The following is a 15,683-nucleotide window of genomic DNA, read 5'->3' as shown; positions in this document are numbered from 1 at the left end:
CGATGGCCCTCGCCGGTGTCCCGCGCATGTGGCTCCTCCACCTACCGATAGCCTCTGTGACCTCTTCGCCGCGCCAGCACCGCCCGTCGTCGCGGCTCTCCTGGGTGGTTCCCAAGCACCACCCTCGAGCCACCACGTCAAGCCATTCACCCGTCAGATCAGCGCTGCATCCAAGCGCCAAGAGGCCCCCTCGGGCTGGGTGGCGCCCGAGGCCGATCTGACTTTCGGCACGGATGATCACCCCTTCAACCCCTCAGGTTCGGGCGCACTCCCGATGCTGTGCACCCCCACCATCTCCTAAGTGGTCGGCACTAGGACCCTCATTGACGGTGGTGCCGGCCTCAACATGCTCTCGGTGGAGGCCTTCAGCCTCCTTCACGTGCCACCAGAGCAGCTCCAGCCCAGCAGGCCCTTCTCAGGTGTCGGAGCCAGTTCCATCGCCTCCTTGGGGCAGATCTGCCTCCCAGTGACCTTCGGCACCTACGACAACTTTCGCACAGAGCTGATCAACTTCGACATCGCCCCCATTGGCCTCCCCTACAACGCCATCCTTGGCTACCCGGCCTTGGCCCCGTTCATGGCGGCAACCCACCCAGCGTACAACCTCATGAAGATGCCCGGGAGCAACGGCGTCCTCACCGTGCCAGGAGACACGAGGGATGTGCTGCAGGTGCTCCAACTCGCCTTCAAGGCGGCCGCGGTGGCACAGCCCACCAGCACCGACGCCCTCGAGCCCAAGGGGGCTGCGCCGGCTAAAAAGAAGCCGCTGTTCACCCAGGACAAGGCGGAGACCAAGCAAGTACCGGTCGACGAGGACGGGTCCACCGGCGCCACCTTCACCATAGGGGCCAACCTCGAGCCCGAACAGGAGAAGGCCCTGATTGGATTCCTGCGCGCGAACAAGAAGGTGTTCGCGTGGGAACCTGATCAGTTAGTAGGAGTCCTGAGAGGTGTGATCGAGCATCACCTCAACATGTGCCCCAACGTATGCCCCGTGAAGCAGAAGGCAAGGAGGCAGTCTACTGAGAAACAGGCTTTCATCGTTCAAGAGACCCGGAAACTAGAAGCGGCAGGGGTTATCCGCGAGGTCCGCTACCCCGATTGGCTGGCTAATCCTGTCGTCGTGCCAAAGAAGGGGGGAGGAGCGCATGTGTGTCGACTTCACCAACCTCAACAAAGCTTGCCCGCGGGACCCATTTCCGCTCCCTCGCATTGACTAGATAGTCGACTCCACCGCAGAGTGTGACCTATTGTGCTTCCTGGATGCCTTCTCGGGCTATCACCAGATCAAGATGGCGGTGGAAGACGTGGAGAAGACTGCTTTCCTAACCCCGTGTGGGGTGTACTGCTATACGTGCATGTCATTTGGGTTGCGCAACACAAGCGCAACCTTTCAGCGACTGATGCACATCGCTCTAGGCCAGCAGCTCGGGAGGAATGCTGAGGCTTACGTCGACGACATCGTGGTGAAGTCTCAGGAGGCAAAAACCCTGATACAGGACCTGGAGGAAACCTTTGCGAGCCTCAACGAAGTGGATCTACGGCTCAACCCGGAGAAGTGCGTGTTTGGAGTCCCCTCGGGCAAGCTCTTGGGCTTCCTAGTATCCCACAGAGGCATAGAGGCCAACCCGGAGAAGGTCAAGGCGGTCGAGGATATGAGCCCGCCGAAGACCCTCAGGGAGATGCAGAAGCTCACCAGGCATGTAACCGTGCTAGGGCGCTTCATATCCAAGCTAGGGGAGCGAGCACTGCACTTCTTCAAGCTTATGAAGAAGAAAGGCCCCTTCGAATGGACTGAAGAGGCCAACAAGGCGTTCCAAGAAATCAAGAGGTACCTCACCAGCCCAGCGGTGATGGTAGCCCCTCGCCCTTAGGAGCCCCTGGTGCTCTACCTTGTGGCCACACCCTACTCCGCTAGCGTAGCTCTGGTGGCGGTCAGGGAGGAGCGCCGGGCCAAGGCCACATCGGCTGACCAGGCTGAAGCAGAGCGAGGCCAGGAGGGCCTCGCGAGGATCGCGACCATAGCCAGAGAGGAGCAGCCGCAGCAGGAGGGCGCACCCGGGGCAGGGGAGGCCCCTTCAAACGATCAAGAGCTGGGGGCTCCGTTGCCTCAGGAGACGCCTCGACCCCTGGAGGACGCAAGCTACATCAGCACCCTCAACCTCGTCGAGCATCCCGTGTATTTCGTCAGCACAGTGCTATGGGACGCAAGGGCGCGGTACCCCATGCCTCAAAAGCTCCTCCTCACGCTATTGGTGGCCTCACGCAAGCTGCGGCACTACTTCCAAGGCCACCCCATCAAGGTCGTCTCGGCATACCCCTTGGAGAGGGTACTCAGGAGCCCCAACTCAGCTGGAAGGGTCGCTGAATGGAACATCGAACTACAAGCATTTCAGCTGGAATTCAGTATGACCAGGGTCATCAAGGTTGCCGCACTTGCGGATTTCGTGGCAGAATGGGCAGAAGCACCGGGTCTCGAGGCAGGCGAAGACCGGTCACTTTCCCCAGGAAGTGAAGTGCCGGATGGCTGGGTCATGTACTTCGATGGAGCATTCTCCCGACACGGCGCGGGAGCTGGCGCGGTGCTCGTATCCCCCACTCAGGACAAACTCTATTACGTCGTGCAACTCTGCTTCTAGCACGGAGAGAAGGTCTCCAACAACATAGCAGAGTACGAAGGCCTGATAGCAGGCTTGACAGTCATGATCGCCTTAGGGGTAAAGCGCCTCACCATCAAGGGTGATTCACAGCTCCTCGTCAACTTCTCCAACAAGATATACGAGCCAAAGGACGAGCACATGGAAGCTTACCTCGCTGAAGTCCGCAGGATGGAGAAACAATTCTGGGGGCTGGAGCTGCAGCATGTGCCTCTAGGCACCAATCAGGAGGCCGACGACATTGCCAAGAGGGCGTCCAGGCGGCTGCCGCAGGAACCTGGCGTCTTCGAGGAGCGGCTCTTCAAGCCCTCGGTGGTGCCATCGCTGTCAGGCACGGCGCAACCAAGGGAGGAGCCTCCTCAGCCGCCTGCCTTGAGAGCTCCGGTCTGCGGCCCGGCCTCAGGGGCACGCCTGCTCCTGGTGTTGGAGCCTCAGGAGGGATGTTGGATCCCAGAGCTCAAGGACTACCTGATGCAAGGGATTCTGCCAGAGAACGAGGAGGAGGTGGAGCGTGTGGCACGGCAGGCCACGGCTTATTGCATCCAGGATGGCGAGCTCTACAGGAAGCGGCCAAATGACGTGTCCCTACGTTGCATTTCCAGGGAGCAAGGAAAGGAACTGTTGGCGGACATACACAGCGGAGACTGCGGGCAACACTCATCGTCGCGAACCCTCGTCGGCAAGGTGTTCCGCAGCGGGTTCTACTGGCCCACAGCACTCAACGACGCCGTTGAGCTGGTAAAGGCCTGCGAAACCTGCCAGTTTCACGCTAAACAGATCCATCAGCCTGCGGGGGGTCTGCAGACCATACCCCTCTCATGGCCGTTCGCAATTTGGGGGTTAGACATTCTGGGCCCATTCCCTCGGGCGCCAGGGGGCTATCGCTACCTCTACGTCGTTGTGGACAAGTTCACCAAGTGGGCCGAGGTGGAAGCTGTCCGCACAATCCCGGCAGGCTCGGCAGTCAAGTTCATCAAGGGCCTCGCGAGCCGGTTTGGGGTGCCTAACCGCATCATCACTGACAATGGTTCGCAATTCACCAGTAATCTCTTCAAAACGTATTGTGCTAACCTTGGAACGCAGATATTCTACGCTTTGGTAGCACACCCCCGGAGCAATGGCCAAGCTAAACGAGCCAACACAGAGGTCCTGAGGGGCCTCAAGGCTAGGACCTTCAAGAAGAAGCTGGAGGCCTGTGGCAGGGGCTAGCACAATGAGCTCTAGTCTGTGTTGTGGTCAATCCGCACGACAGCAACCAAGCCGACTGGCGAGACCCCGTTCTTCCTCGTCTACGGAGCGGAGGCTGTTCTCCCTCACGAGGTCAGGCGTCGCTCCGCACGGGTCCTGGCATTCGACGAGGCTCAACAGGACGCCATGCGGGGGACGAATCTCGTGTTGGGGGAGGAATGCCGTCGGGAAGCCGCACTGCGAGCGGCAAGGTATCAACAGGCGCTACGACGATACCACAGCCGCAACATCCGCCCCAGGACCCTTGAGGTAGGGGATCTCGTGCTCAGACGGGTTCACTCCAGGGAGGGGCTGCACAAGCTCTCTCCCATGTGGGAGGGCCCGTTCAAGGTTGTTCATGTTTCCAAGCCTGGCTCCACGCGCTTGGAGACTCCGGAGGGAGTACCCATCCAGAACGCATGGAACATTCAACATCTCCGGTGGTCCTACCCCTGAGCGAGGCCTAGCGCCTGGGAAAGGCCCGGTGCCTGTGAAGAAGGCCAATGCCTGTGAAGCTATCATGTTTTGAGAAAGGGCCGGTGCCTGTGAAGAAGGCCAATGCCTGTGAAGCTATCACGTTTTGGGAAAGGCCCGGTGCCTGTGAAGAAGGCCAATTCCTGTGAAGCTATCGCGTTTTGGGAAAGGCCCGGTGCCTGTGAAGAAGGCTAATGCTTGTGAAGCTATCGTGTTTTGGGAAAGGCACGGTGCCTGTAAAGAAGGCCAATGCTTGTGAAGCTATCGCGTTTTGGGAAAGGCCCGGTGCCTGTGAAGAAGGCCAATGCCTGTGAAGCTATCGCGTTTTGGGAAAGGCCCAGTGCCTGTGAAGAAGGCAAACGCCTGTGAAGCTCGCCGCCCGTGACACTCTCACGTAATAATGAGTGGGGCTGTACACGCCCCGGAGTCTCCGGAGTGCCGCCCTTGGGCCTCGGGGGCTCCCACCCACGCCCAGTGGCAGCACTTAGCTCCGCGCTGGTGAGAAGACGTCGAAGGCTAGAATAGGTGCTAGACGCGGCTTTTCCATTTGCTTTCTGCAGGTGGCTTGTTTATCCCCGTTTGAAGTCTTAGTGGAGTTGTTGGCGTTCCTGGCTTGTGACTCTCTGTCTTTTTCACTCGCTTGCCTCGTTTTCTCTCACACAAGTCTCGCGAGGGAGGTTTGCGGGCGCCCTCGCGAGCGTCTTCTTCCCCGATCGTCTGGAGCTTTCCTGTCTGAGTCCTCTGCGGGAGCACCCTTCCTCGTCCATGCCTCACGGGCATCGTGACACGAACGTAGGACCTAGGCTGATCGCCCCCGCTGCCGGGACCAAAGGTTACCCCTCTAACTAATCCTTGCAGGGCATGAAGTGCACGGCGAGGCCTCAGCCTCGGGAGGCGAGGGCCGCGTCAAGCTCCACCAAGCTCAAATGACTCCCGCACATGGACACGCAGCACGGAAACATAGCGCAGAAATGGAAAAAGCAACGCAACACTTGATAGCAACAGTTCTAACACGCCCCCACGGGGCCCTGTACTACCTTCTTCTTAAGCAGGAAAGGAAGGAAACAAAATGAACATGACCTGTCCAACACCAACCTACAGCAAAAGCTCGAGCTGCTCCTGGGGCTCAAGTGGACGCCTCCTCTCGCTTCACCAGGGCGCGGTGGCAGGTGGACCCGCTGCCTTCACCCAGGCGGGCGCGACGGCGCGGGGCTGGTTGTGGCCACCGCTGGAGGAGCTGCTGCCTGAGGAAGAGTCGCCAAAGCTTGGCGAGCCCCGAGCACCGCCACCGGCACGCCTGGTGTTGTCTTCATCCTGGTCGGTGCCGGGGCTGGGCAGGCGGCCGCGGTCACCATCTTCGGGGTAGCACCCAGCGCGGCAACCATCTTCCCCAAACACCCTCACGTAGAGGGTGGCATCGCCATCGAACTTGAAGTGTAGGGTGCACCGCTGACTCAGGTCGCGCGCGCGGGCAAACGTTTGCCAGCCGCGAGTTAGGGCCCCATTTCCGGAAGGGGAGACCTCTGGCGAAGCCCAGAAGGCCCTGCTGCAGCAACCATCCGCCTGGAGCCAGAAGCCGCACCGGGCGCTGGCCGGCAGTTCACCTATGAAGAAGCGGGGGAGCTGGAGCCAGGCGCTGGTCGGGTCCGCCGACCACACGACGAACTCCGGCAGCACCTCCGCCGAGTGAAGGCATGGCCTGGGGGGCCGCGCAGTCACGACATGCCTCCCCTCGGCAGCCGAGCGCTCACCACCGCGCAGGGAGCCGCCTCCGTTGCCGTGGGAAGCCGCTGTGGGGACCGCGGGATGCTTGCGAGGACGACCTCGGCCACGCTTGGCCGGGGGGAGTCGGGCACTTCCTGGCGGGCTTTTCCCTTCTCTGCGGCCGAGAATCTCTTCGGAGCCATGAGAACGGCGAGTGGCCAAGAAGAAGAAGGGAGTAGCAGAAAGGGGTGAACTGAAGAAGCTCACACGGTCCCATTCTTATAGCCGGGGAAGGCCAACCGCCGAGCACCACGATCGCAGGTAATCATGACCCATGTCTCTGCATGCAAGGACTTGTCGAGCCATGCGGTTGCCGAGGCGTCATGGGGAAGTGCAGACGCCCACGCCCAATCAACCACCACGCGGCGCCCAAGGCCGCAGGCTGTTAGGGCCCGCGGCGCTTCGTGCTTGCCCCTTCGCTTCTCTGCTAAGCCAAGCCCACGCGCACCTTGGGCCCGGGGGCTACTGTCGGCGTTCTGGGAACGGGGGTCCCCAGACTTGCCTGCCTGCAGCATGTGGCGTGGCTCACGTGGGGGCCCAGCACAGCCCATCTTCATCATCCCAAGCTCAAGACCCTCGCGAGGGGCCAAGCCTCGCGAGGCGGACGACACAAGACCTCCTTTGGAGTGGCCTAGCTAGGCAGGTTCACAGGAGCAGAGATATCAAGGTGAGGCGAACCTCACGAGGCTCTCGTGACGTGAGCCATGACGATCGACACCAGGCGGGCGCCAGCGCGCGTAGCGTCCTTGTTTCCCCTTTGGTGCAAAGGAGGCAAGCGCAGCCGCAGAGTACCGAGGCCTCAGGCAAAGGTTGCCATTTCGGTGCAACAAGACCAAGACCATGGACTGCAAGACGGAGGTCATCGTGGAGCCCAAGACGGCGTCACCACCAGAGCTTTGTGCAGGCGAAGACTACTTTTGTCAGGATAGCTGGTACTAGCTGTCCCCCTTCAAATTAGCCCGCCATTGTTGGCTCCCTTCTCGCTCAATATTTGGGAAGAGGACCAGGGCCTCTATAAATAGGACTAGCCACCATAGTAGAAGAGGAGGAAAAAGAGAGGGATCTCATCTTATCTAGGGAGAACCTACACACCACAGGTTCATATGCACAAGAACACCTCAACCTAAGGAGGTTGTTCTTCCCTTGTATTGTTCATCGTCAGCCCAAAAGGCAATCCACCACCACCACACTGGAGTAGGGTATTACACCGCAACGGTGGCCCGAACCAGTATAAACCTTGTGTCTTTCTGTGTTGTGAGTTCGTCGAGTTCATCCGCCAGATCTTAGCAAGCTGGAGCATAGATCGGTAGGAGGGAAAGACTTCGCGCGCACCCCAGTGTTCGAACCTTAAGGGTTTGCAGGAACCCCACATCCGACATACACGTGTATGTTTCCTTAGTTATTTCTGTACGTATTCCGCTAGCATACAGTTTTACAATCAACTAGTGTTTTTTTGCTGTGTTGTCCTATCGTATCCCTAGCTCTTACACCATACTCCCTCCGTCCAGATTACATGCTGCCGAAATGGATAAAAAAGGATGTATCTAGAACTGAAATATGCCTAGACCCATCCATTTTTTTCCGGATGGAGGGAATACATGTCAATATGTCATGCCTTTCTATTCTTTAGTACCTATTCCATCTCTCTGTTGTCGCATGTTTTATAAATAAAGCACCATTCTTCTATACAAGGCATGCAAGGGGAAGACGACTATGTTAGAATATGTAGGGTTACAAACAAGGCCTTTGCAAAAGATCCAAATGCCAGGAGATAATAAACCAACTCCAGTTTTTATAGATACTGCTCCAGTACAGAGAAACCCAACTCCTACTGATAATAAGCAGATTCCAGTGGCCAAAGAACTAGTCCGCTCCAGTCCAGCAAAAATTTGTCAACTCAATTCTAAGAAGTGTGTGTGTATCCTTGCATCATGAAATTTTATAGCATGCCGATCATATTTTCTACATGTTTCTTACCCATCTCTCTTTTAGAAAATAAGCTTAACAGATAGAAGAATTTCTGCAATGGTATCGTTTATGAGGAAAGATTCTTGCAGGAATTCTCTGTGCTCCAATGTAGATGTAAGTACCTGTTGTATATCACTATATTTTTACATCAGCATGTATTTTGTTAATCGGCGTGAATCCAACCTTTATCTGATCTAAATTTAGTTGTAGCAAAATGTATGATTAAAGGCCACAATGTTGATTTTTGCAAGGAAAACTGCCTGGTAGTTTTGCATCCTGAGCTGCATGAGTGTACTATCTCATATTAGTGGGTTTGAATACTTTGGTTCTGCAGTGGTTTTTAGTGTTTTTTTTACTGTGTTGTCCTGTCATATCTCTAGCTCTTACATCATACTCCCTCCGTCCGGATTAAATGTCGCAGAAATGGATAAAACTGGATGTTCTAGAACTGAAATACGCCTAGACCCATCCATTTATTTCCGGATGGAGGGACTACATGTCAATATGTCATTCCTTTCTATTCTTCAGTACCTATTCCATCTCTGTTGTAGCATGTTTTATAACTGAATCACCATTCTTCTATATAAGGCATGCAAGGGGAAGATGGCTATGTTAGAATCTGAAGGGTTACAAACCAGGTCTTTGCAAAAGATCCAAACGCCAGGAGATAATAAACCAACTCCATTTTTCATAGATACTACTCCAGCACAGAGAAACCCAACTCCCACTGATAATAAGCAGATTCCAGTGGCCAAAGAACTAGTCCGCTCGAGTCCAGCAAAAGAATGTCAACTCCATTCTAAGAAGCGTGTGCGTATCCTCACATCACGAAATTTTATAGCATTCTGATCATATTTTCTACATGTTTCTTACCCATCTCTCTTTTAGAAAATAAGGTTAAACGATACAAGACTTTCTCCATTGGGATCGTATTCGAGGAAAATATCTTGCGGGAATTCTCTGTGCTCCAATGCTGATGTAAGTACCGGTTGTATATCACTATATTTGTACATCAGCATGTATTTTGTTAATCGACACGAATCTAACCTTTATCTGATCTAAAATTAGTTGTAGCAAAATGTTAAAGGCGCCAATGTTGATTTTTGTAAGGAAAACTACCTGGTAGTTTTGCATACTGAGCTGCATGAATGTACTATCACATATCACGCACATTACTGAATTGTAGTGCTTCTCTGGTTGTCCATTCATTCATTGTGTCAATGTTGCTTTCGTATTACCTTACGTGGCTGATGATAGCTGTGCCATATTGTGTTAATTTGGTGTAGGCTAGTTGCCCAAACGTTCGTTGTGTCAATGTTGCTTTCCTATTATCTGACTTGGCCAATGATAGCAATGCTAGTGTGTTAATTTTGTGCAGGCTGCTGAAGGTAAGAAGACAAACTCTGAAAACAGCAAGGCAACCCCATTGTTTCTTTCCAGTAAATCTAGGCTAGGTAATATGGCAATAACTCATGATTAATCTGTTTGGTTCCCGTCCTAATTTATGTTATGATTCAGTGGTCGAGACACTCTCCACTATCAATAATACAAACCTGCCAAAATCGCCATCTGAATCTATTCAGTATCCTCTGTCTCGAATGCAATGGAATAAATGTATGTTTGTGAACCAATTAATGGCTGAAGCAATGATGGAAATGGTGGATGAACCAGAGGTGTAGAGTCGTGCGACACAACAACTGATCAATGTTTTCAGAGACAGTGTAGCAAAGCAGCAAGAACTTGCCCACATGCTTATGGGCGTCATCTGTGCTAAGGTTGCAGATTGTGAAGTTGTAGATGGTTAGGTTCTGCTCATTTATTTGCGCTGGCATCAATCTTTGATTGCCCAGTGGATGTAATTTCCTGTAATATATGCTGGATGTGCAACGTTATTCCCTGTATGTCGTACCTTTGCTTGATCGGTTTTGGTCCTGTGCATAATTGCTCATTGTAATGGGCTCAAATTATCTAATTTGGCCTAAAGACATGAACGAACTTTAGTGGGCCCATTAAGTTAATGGGCCGTTACTAGGCCAAAAGTTAATGGTCGGCCCTCTTACCTCCCGGGTTGTTAACAGGCCGACATCGAAGCGTGCAACAGGTGGCCCCAATTTATTTCACGGGCCGTTAACAGGCCGTTACTAAGTTTGGGCTACATATGGCCCAACTATAATGTAGGCCTTTAGCAGGCCGAAAGAGACAACGGGCTTGTACTAGACCATGAAGAGCATGGGCCGCTAAGAGGCCGAAAGTCAGGTCGTATTGTAAACGGCCCAACTGTGTTGTGGGCCTTTAACAGGCCAAAAGAGAAACCGGGCTGGTATTGGAGCATGAAGGGCATGGGCCGTTATAAGGCCAAAACTAAGGTCCAACTACAAATGGCCCAACTCATTTATGGTCCATTAATAGGCCGAAAGGCACACAGGGCTGGGAATTGGCCCCAACACTTAAATGGGTCGCTAAGAGGCCAAAACTCAGGTCCGACTACAAATGGCCCAACTGATTTATGGGCCGTCAATAGGCTGAAAGTGACACCGGGCCAGAAATTGGCCCAACACTTAAATGGGCCGCTAAAAGGCCGAAACTCAGGTCCGACTACAAATGGCCCATCAGATTTATGGGCCGTCAACAGGCTGAAAGACACACCAGGCCGGAAATTAGCCCAACATTTAAATGGGTCGCTAAAAGGCCGAAAGATGTACATCCTGAAAATTGGCCCATCCATTAAATGGGCCGTTAATAGGCCGAAATCTCATCGGGCCGATATTTAGCCCAAATATATAGCGGGCTGTTAACGGGCTCGAACTGACGATGGGCTGCAATGGTGTCAAATCTTTAACGGGCCATTGATGGGCCGAATTGGCACATCTCGTATGGGCCGTGGGCTTAAATGGAACTGACACAAGTAGGCCTTATATGAGCCAGCCTACTAATTTTTACTGGGCCGGCCTTTTTCACCGGAATGGGCCACTGTTGGGCCGTGCCACGTGTCAACCTATCATAGGCGCCTCCTGTCCAATGAGTGGATGACATCTGTCCCAACGGTGAGGCAACACGTGTTTCCTGTGGCCAATGACGATTTTACACGTGGAAAATCCCCATTGGTCTGGGCTGTTAACGGGTTATCGGATCCAAAACCAGACCCGATAGCTTAACGGCGTTCCGTTACGGTGGATGCCACGTGTCGGTCACCCTTGACGAAAGCACTTCTATGACGTGCGATTTATTGTCATGGAAGTGGACACTTCCGTGATGATAATTTTAGTACTGTCATGGAACACTTCTACGACAACACAGGTATGACTATCTTGATTCTGTCATAAAATCGTCATGGATGTACATGCATGACAAAAAACGCAACCTACTGTGACAAACACGTATCATCACGGAAGTGTTTTTTTGTAGTGTATGCTGTGAAGTGTAGGGGCAGGTTAGGCGAAACATGGTGCCGTGAGGGGCAAAAAGGTCTCGAACAGCGACATTATCAAATTATTTCTCGTTATCAGTTTGAAGTGCAAGTATGGGGCGACCGTACTGTGTGGTGACATAGGAGTAAAATGCCGTGAGTGTGGATAAGGCATCGGATTTGCAACAAAGAGGAAATGCCCACACATAATTAGAAAACTCATCTAAAAGCACCAAATAATAAAGGTAGCCCATGTTACTTTCAACTGGAGATGTCCATACATCACTATGAAGTAAATGAAACAGAAAAGAAATAGTTGTGGACGCACTAAAGGGAAGACGAACGTGCTTGCCAAGATGGCAAGCCTGACAAGTATGGTTGTCTATCTTATTACATGAGAATGAAAAACTCTTAAGAATTTGATGCAAAACAGCGGACTTGGGGTGTCCCAAATGAGCATGCCAAAGGTCTACACCAGCGAAGAGGGCAACTGGAGTGGCGGAGGTGGTGGCGGAGGAGTGCACCGGGTAGAGTTCTTTGGGGCTATCACATCGGTGGAGAACCATCCGGGTACGGGCGTCCTTCATAGAAAAACTGATAGCATCAAATTCAACTGTAATAGGATTCTCACGAGCAAGACGATGAACAAAAACAAGATTCGTGACTAGATCAGGTGAAACAAGAACATTAGACATGGTTAGTGGCATGGATGTAGAAGGAAAGGAACAACGACCAACATGTGTGATAGGTAAAGATGAACCGTCACCGACGATGATATGAGTTGAAGTATGAAACGGAGAGGAGGAAATTAGGTTACCGAGATGATATGTCATGTGGTCAGTGGCGCCCGAATCCATGTACCAATATCCACCACCACTATAGTTATGGGGTGACAGAGCCGAGTGCAGCGCAGCCAGAAGGGAGGGATCCCACGGCGTGGTAGCCTACGGCATGGTGAAGCCGCTTCAGGGTTGGATTGGTGCAGGCACAGCATACTCGCCGGCCATTGGCTGGGCGGGCATGGCCGCTTAGCCGCCACCAGCCGACTGTTGTGGCGCGGCGAAGTAGGCCTCGTGGCCCGCTGAACGTGGTCCGAGCAGACCTGGCGTCGGGACCCTCTAGATGGTCATGTGGTACGCATGTACCACACCCGTCAAAGGGTTATGGCCGACCATCCAGGGCGGGGAGGGATGTTGTTGGCGTGGCCTCCCCTCGGAACCCTTCTGTTGCTGCTACCGAGGGCGGTCGCCCCCACCGCGCTGGTTGCGTCGGGGCGTTCTGCTGCTGTTGCAAGGGGAGTGTAGGAGGTATGGGGGCAGAGGGAAGAAGCTCGGCGGTGCTGGGGGCCGTGACTAAGGTGGTAGGGGCACTGGCGACGTGGGTCCGCCGTGAGAAGTACCCGCGGCAAGGGCGGTGTGCTCCACTGCTTCTTCACTTTTGCATCCGTCGTTCCTCCAACTTCAAGTATGCGATGATGATATGAAAAGTGGGTTGTGGCAACATGGTAAGATTAGAAGCGGCATTGCCAAAATCCTCATTGAGGCTGACAGTGAGAGTGCTAAGCATGAGCTCACCGGAGACTTTCGCGCCAATGTCATGGAGTTCATCGGCGAGCATCTTGAGGCGCATGCAATAATCGTCAATGTTGGAGTCATCTTGATGGCACCCGAAGAACTCTTGCTGCAAGAAAACAAGGAGCTGAAGTTTGTTATCGGTGAAGAGCGCATTGATCTTGTTCCACACGGTGCAAGCATCGTCGTCCTCGGCGACGATCGTGTGGAAGATGTCCTTCGAGATGGTGAGGTAGAACCACCGGATGAGTGTGGCCTCAATGGCGGGCCACTCCGAGTCACCATTCATGACCGCACCGTCGACAGAGCTGTCGATGTGCTCAGCCAGGTAGTACTCACGGAAGACAAGGTTGAAGTAGGTCTTCCATGCATAGTAGGAGGAGCTCGATTGATCAACATAGATGGGAAAATGTTTGTTGATGTTGTGGTCGTAGACATCGACGGTGGTTGGAGGCTCGGGCCCAACGAACGGGTAGGAACCATCGGAAAGGGAGGACACGGGGGAGTCCATGGCATCAACGATCAACTAGGTGGTGGTGGCGGGTAGGTTAGATGGCAGATGGGGCTAGGGTTTAGGGTAGAGGTGAGGGAAGGCATCGGCGAGAGAATGAGAGGAGCGATTGCGGGTGCCGGGAGGGATGCGACAGCGGCAGGCTGCGGCGGCACCTGCGAGGGGTGACGGCGGCGGCAGGGTGCGACCGCGACATAAGTGGGGCGGAAGCGAGGAGAGGATCTCTTGCTAAACTGATACCATGTTAGATGGGAAAGTAGAGATTGCATGCATCAACAATTGATTGGTCATGTGCATGAGCACATATATAGGTATAGGGGGGCGGCCTCTACTTGTCTCCCAAGAAGTATAAATATACGGGGGATAGAGGAGGCGCGGCAGTACAGAATACACAAGGCATACTATACATGTGCATGGATAACTTATGATCAACACGTACCGTGCCGTCCGAGGTTGGAATATGATCGAGGGTAAATCACATGGTTTGGCACCCAACTATTCTTCTCCTCTATCCTAAGGCAGCAGAGGTAGCTAGCTAACTATAGTTTAGGGCATCTCCAACGGTAACCCATAAATTTCCTCCCGCATCCGTCCACCAACATGGGGACCAGTCCGCGACAAGGATGTGGGAGGCCGACATCCAACATTTCCCATATGCATTTCAAACACGTTATGATCAACCGGATATAATTCATGCAAACACAACCGGATTTCATACAAACCAGACGAAAACAGTTACATTTTAAACATATTTTTACCTAAAAAGATACCAACTAACATAAAACTAGTCTATGGCCGGCCGCGGCGGATCTCCATTGTCGTCCCCATGTTCGGCATCGGAGTGGCCCGAAGGTATATGCTTCAGCGCAAAGGGCGGCTCGCTTTCCCACTGCTCATCAGGGTGGAACCGCCGGCTGATGCTTCAGCTGGAGGGAAGGGTCCCTATGCTGCACGAACCAAAATTGGTTTTTGCGTGAGGGGACAATGGTGGCCGGTGAGAGGGAAAGACATCGGCTGTGTATGTCGTCGTCTTCTCGACGGTGGTCTTCATGGGACCCAAGCGGCGCCGGCTCCCGTGTTCTACTTCTACTCGATGATGGCGGCGGGCACGAAAATGTTGGCCTTTCCGTACCCCTATAGGCACTTCAAAGAAAGACAGTAGAAAGATTGGCATGCTTGTCAACACCTAGTCGATCAGAACAAGCCTTCCACCATAAGACATTAGCTTACCCTTCCAGCAGCTTAGTTTTTTTTAATCGATCTTCAATGCATTTTCATTCCTTATTAGATAACTTGCGATGATGAATTAGTATACCTAAATACATAAATGGTAGGGAACCCAATTCACATCCAAACAACTGTCTGCAGGAATCTTGTTCTTCTTTGGCTCTCCTAAAACAGAACAATTCATATTTATTAAAATTGATCTTCTATCCCGACAATTGCTCGAAGAGGCAGAGGACTAGCTTCATATTTCTAGCCTTCGCCATATCATGTTCCATGAAAATTATTGTGTCATCAGCATATTATAATATGGACACACCATCATCTACTAGATGGGGTACTAGCACTACTGGAATCAGTAGATTTGCCGTCTGCCCACTCTTTGTCGTCCGCTAGCGGACAACAAAGGTAGGCTTTGCCATCAGCCACCAGAAAGCGGGCAGCAAAGAGGCAACGGACGATAAAGGTACGCTTTGCCATCAGCCAACTCTTTACCGTCTGCTAGCAGACGGCAAAGAAGCTTTGTCATCTATTAGCAGACGACAAAGAGGGGGTTTGGCCCACTGGCTGTCAAACCCAAACGGGGCCCCTCTTTGCCGTCCTCTAGCAGACAACAAAGGAGAGGCAGACGACAAAGCTTCAAAATTGACTTAACGGCCGCGCCCCCGTCGTCGCCCTCTCTCTCTCTGTCTCCTCTGCTCTTTCCTCCCTCTGCCACCCCGCGCCGTAGCCGCCGCACCCTCCCCGCGTCGTCGCCATCCCCTCCCCGCCCCGTCACCGCCCCTCCCCGCCAAGTCGCCGCCCCCTCCCTGCCTCCTCACTCCCTCCCGAGCCTCCCAGCCGCAGCCGTTGGTCGACCGCCCCCGGGGAGCACCGCCCCC

Source organism: Triticum dicoccoides, chromosome 5A (assembly GCF_002162155.2).
Source record: "Triticum dicoccoides isolate Atlit2015 ecotype Zavitan chromosome 5A, WEW_v2.0, whole genome shotgun sequence".
NCBI lineage: Eukaryota > Viridiplantae > Streptophyta > Magnoliopsida > Poales > Poaceae > Triticum > Triticum dicoccoides.
The sequence above is the reverse complement of the archived record's forward strand: the minus strand, read 5'-3'. Positions refer to the sequence as shown.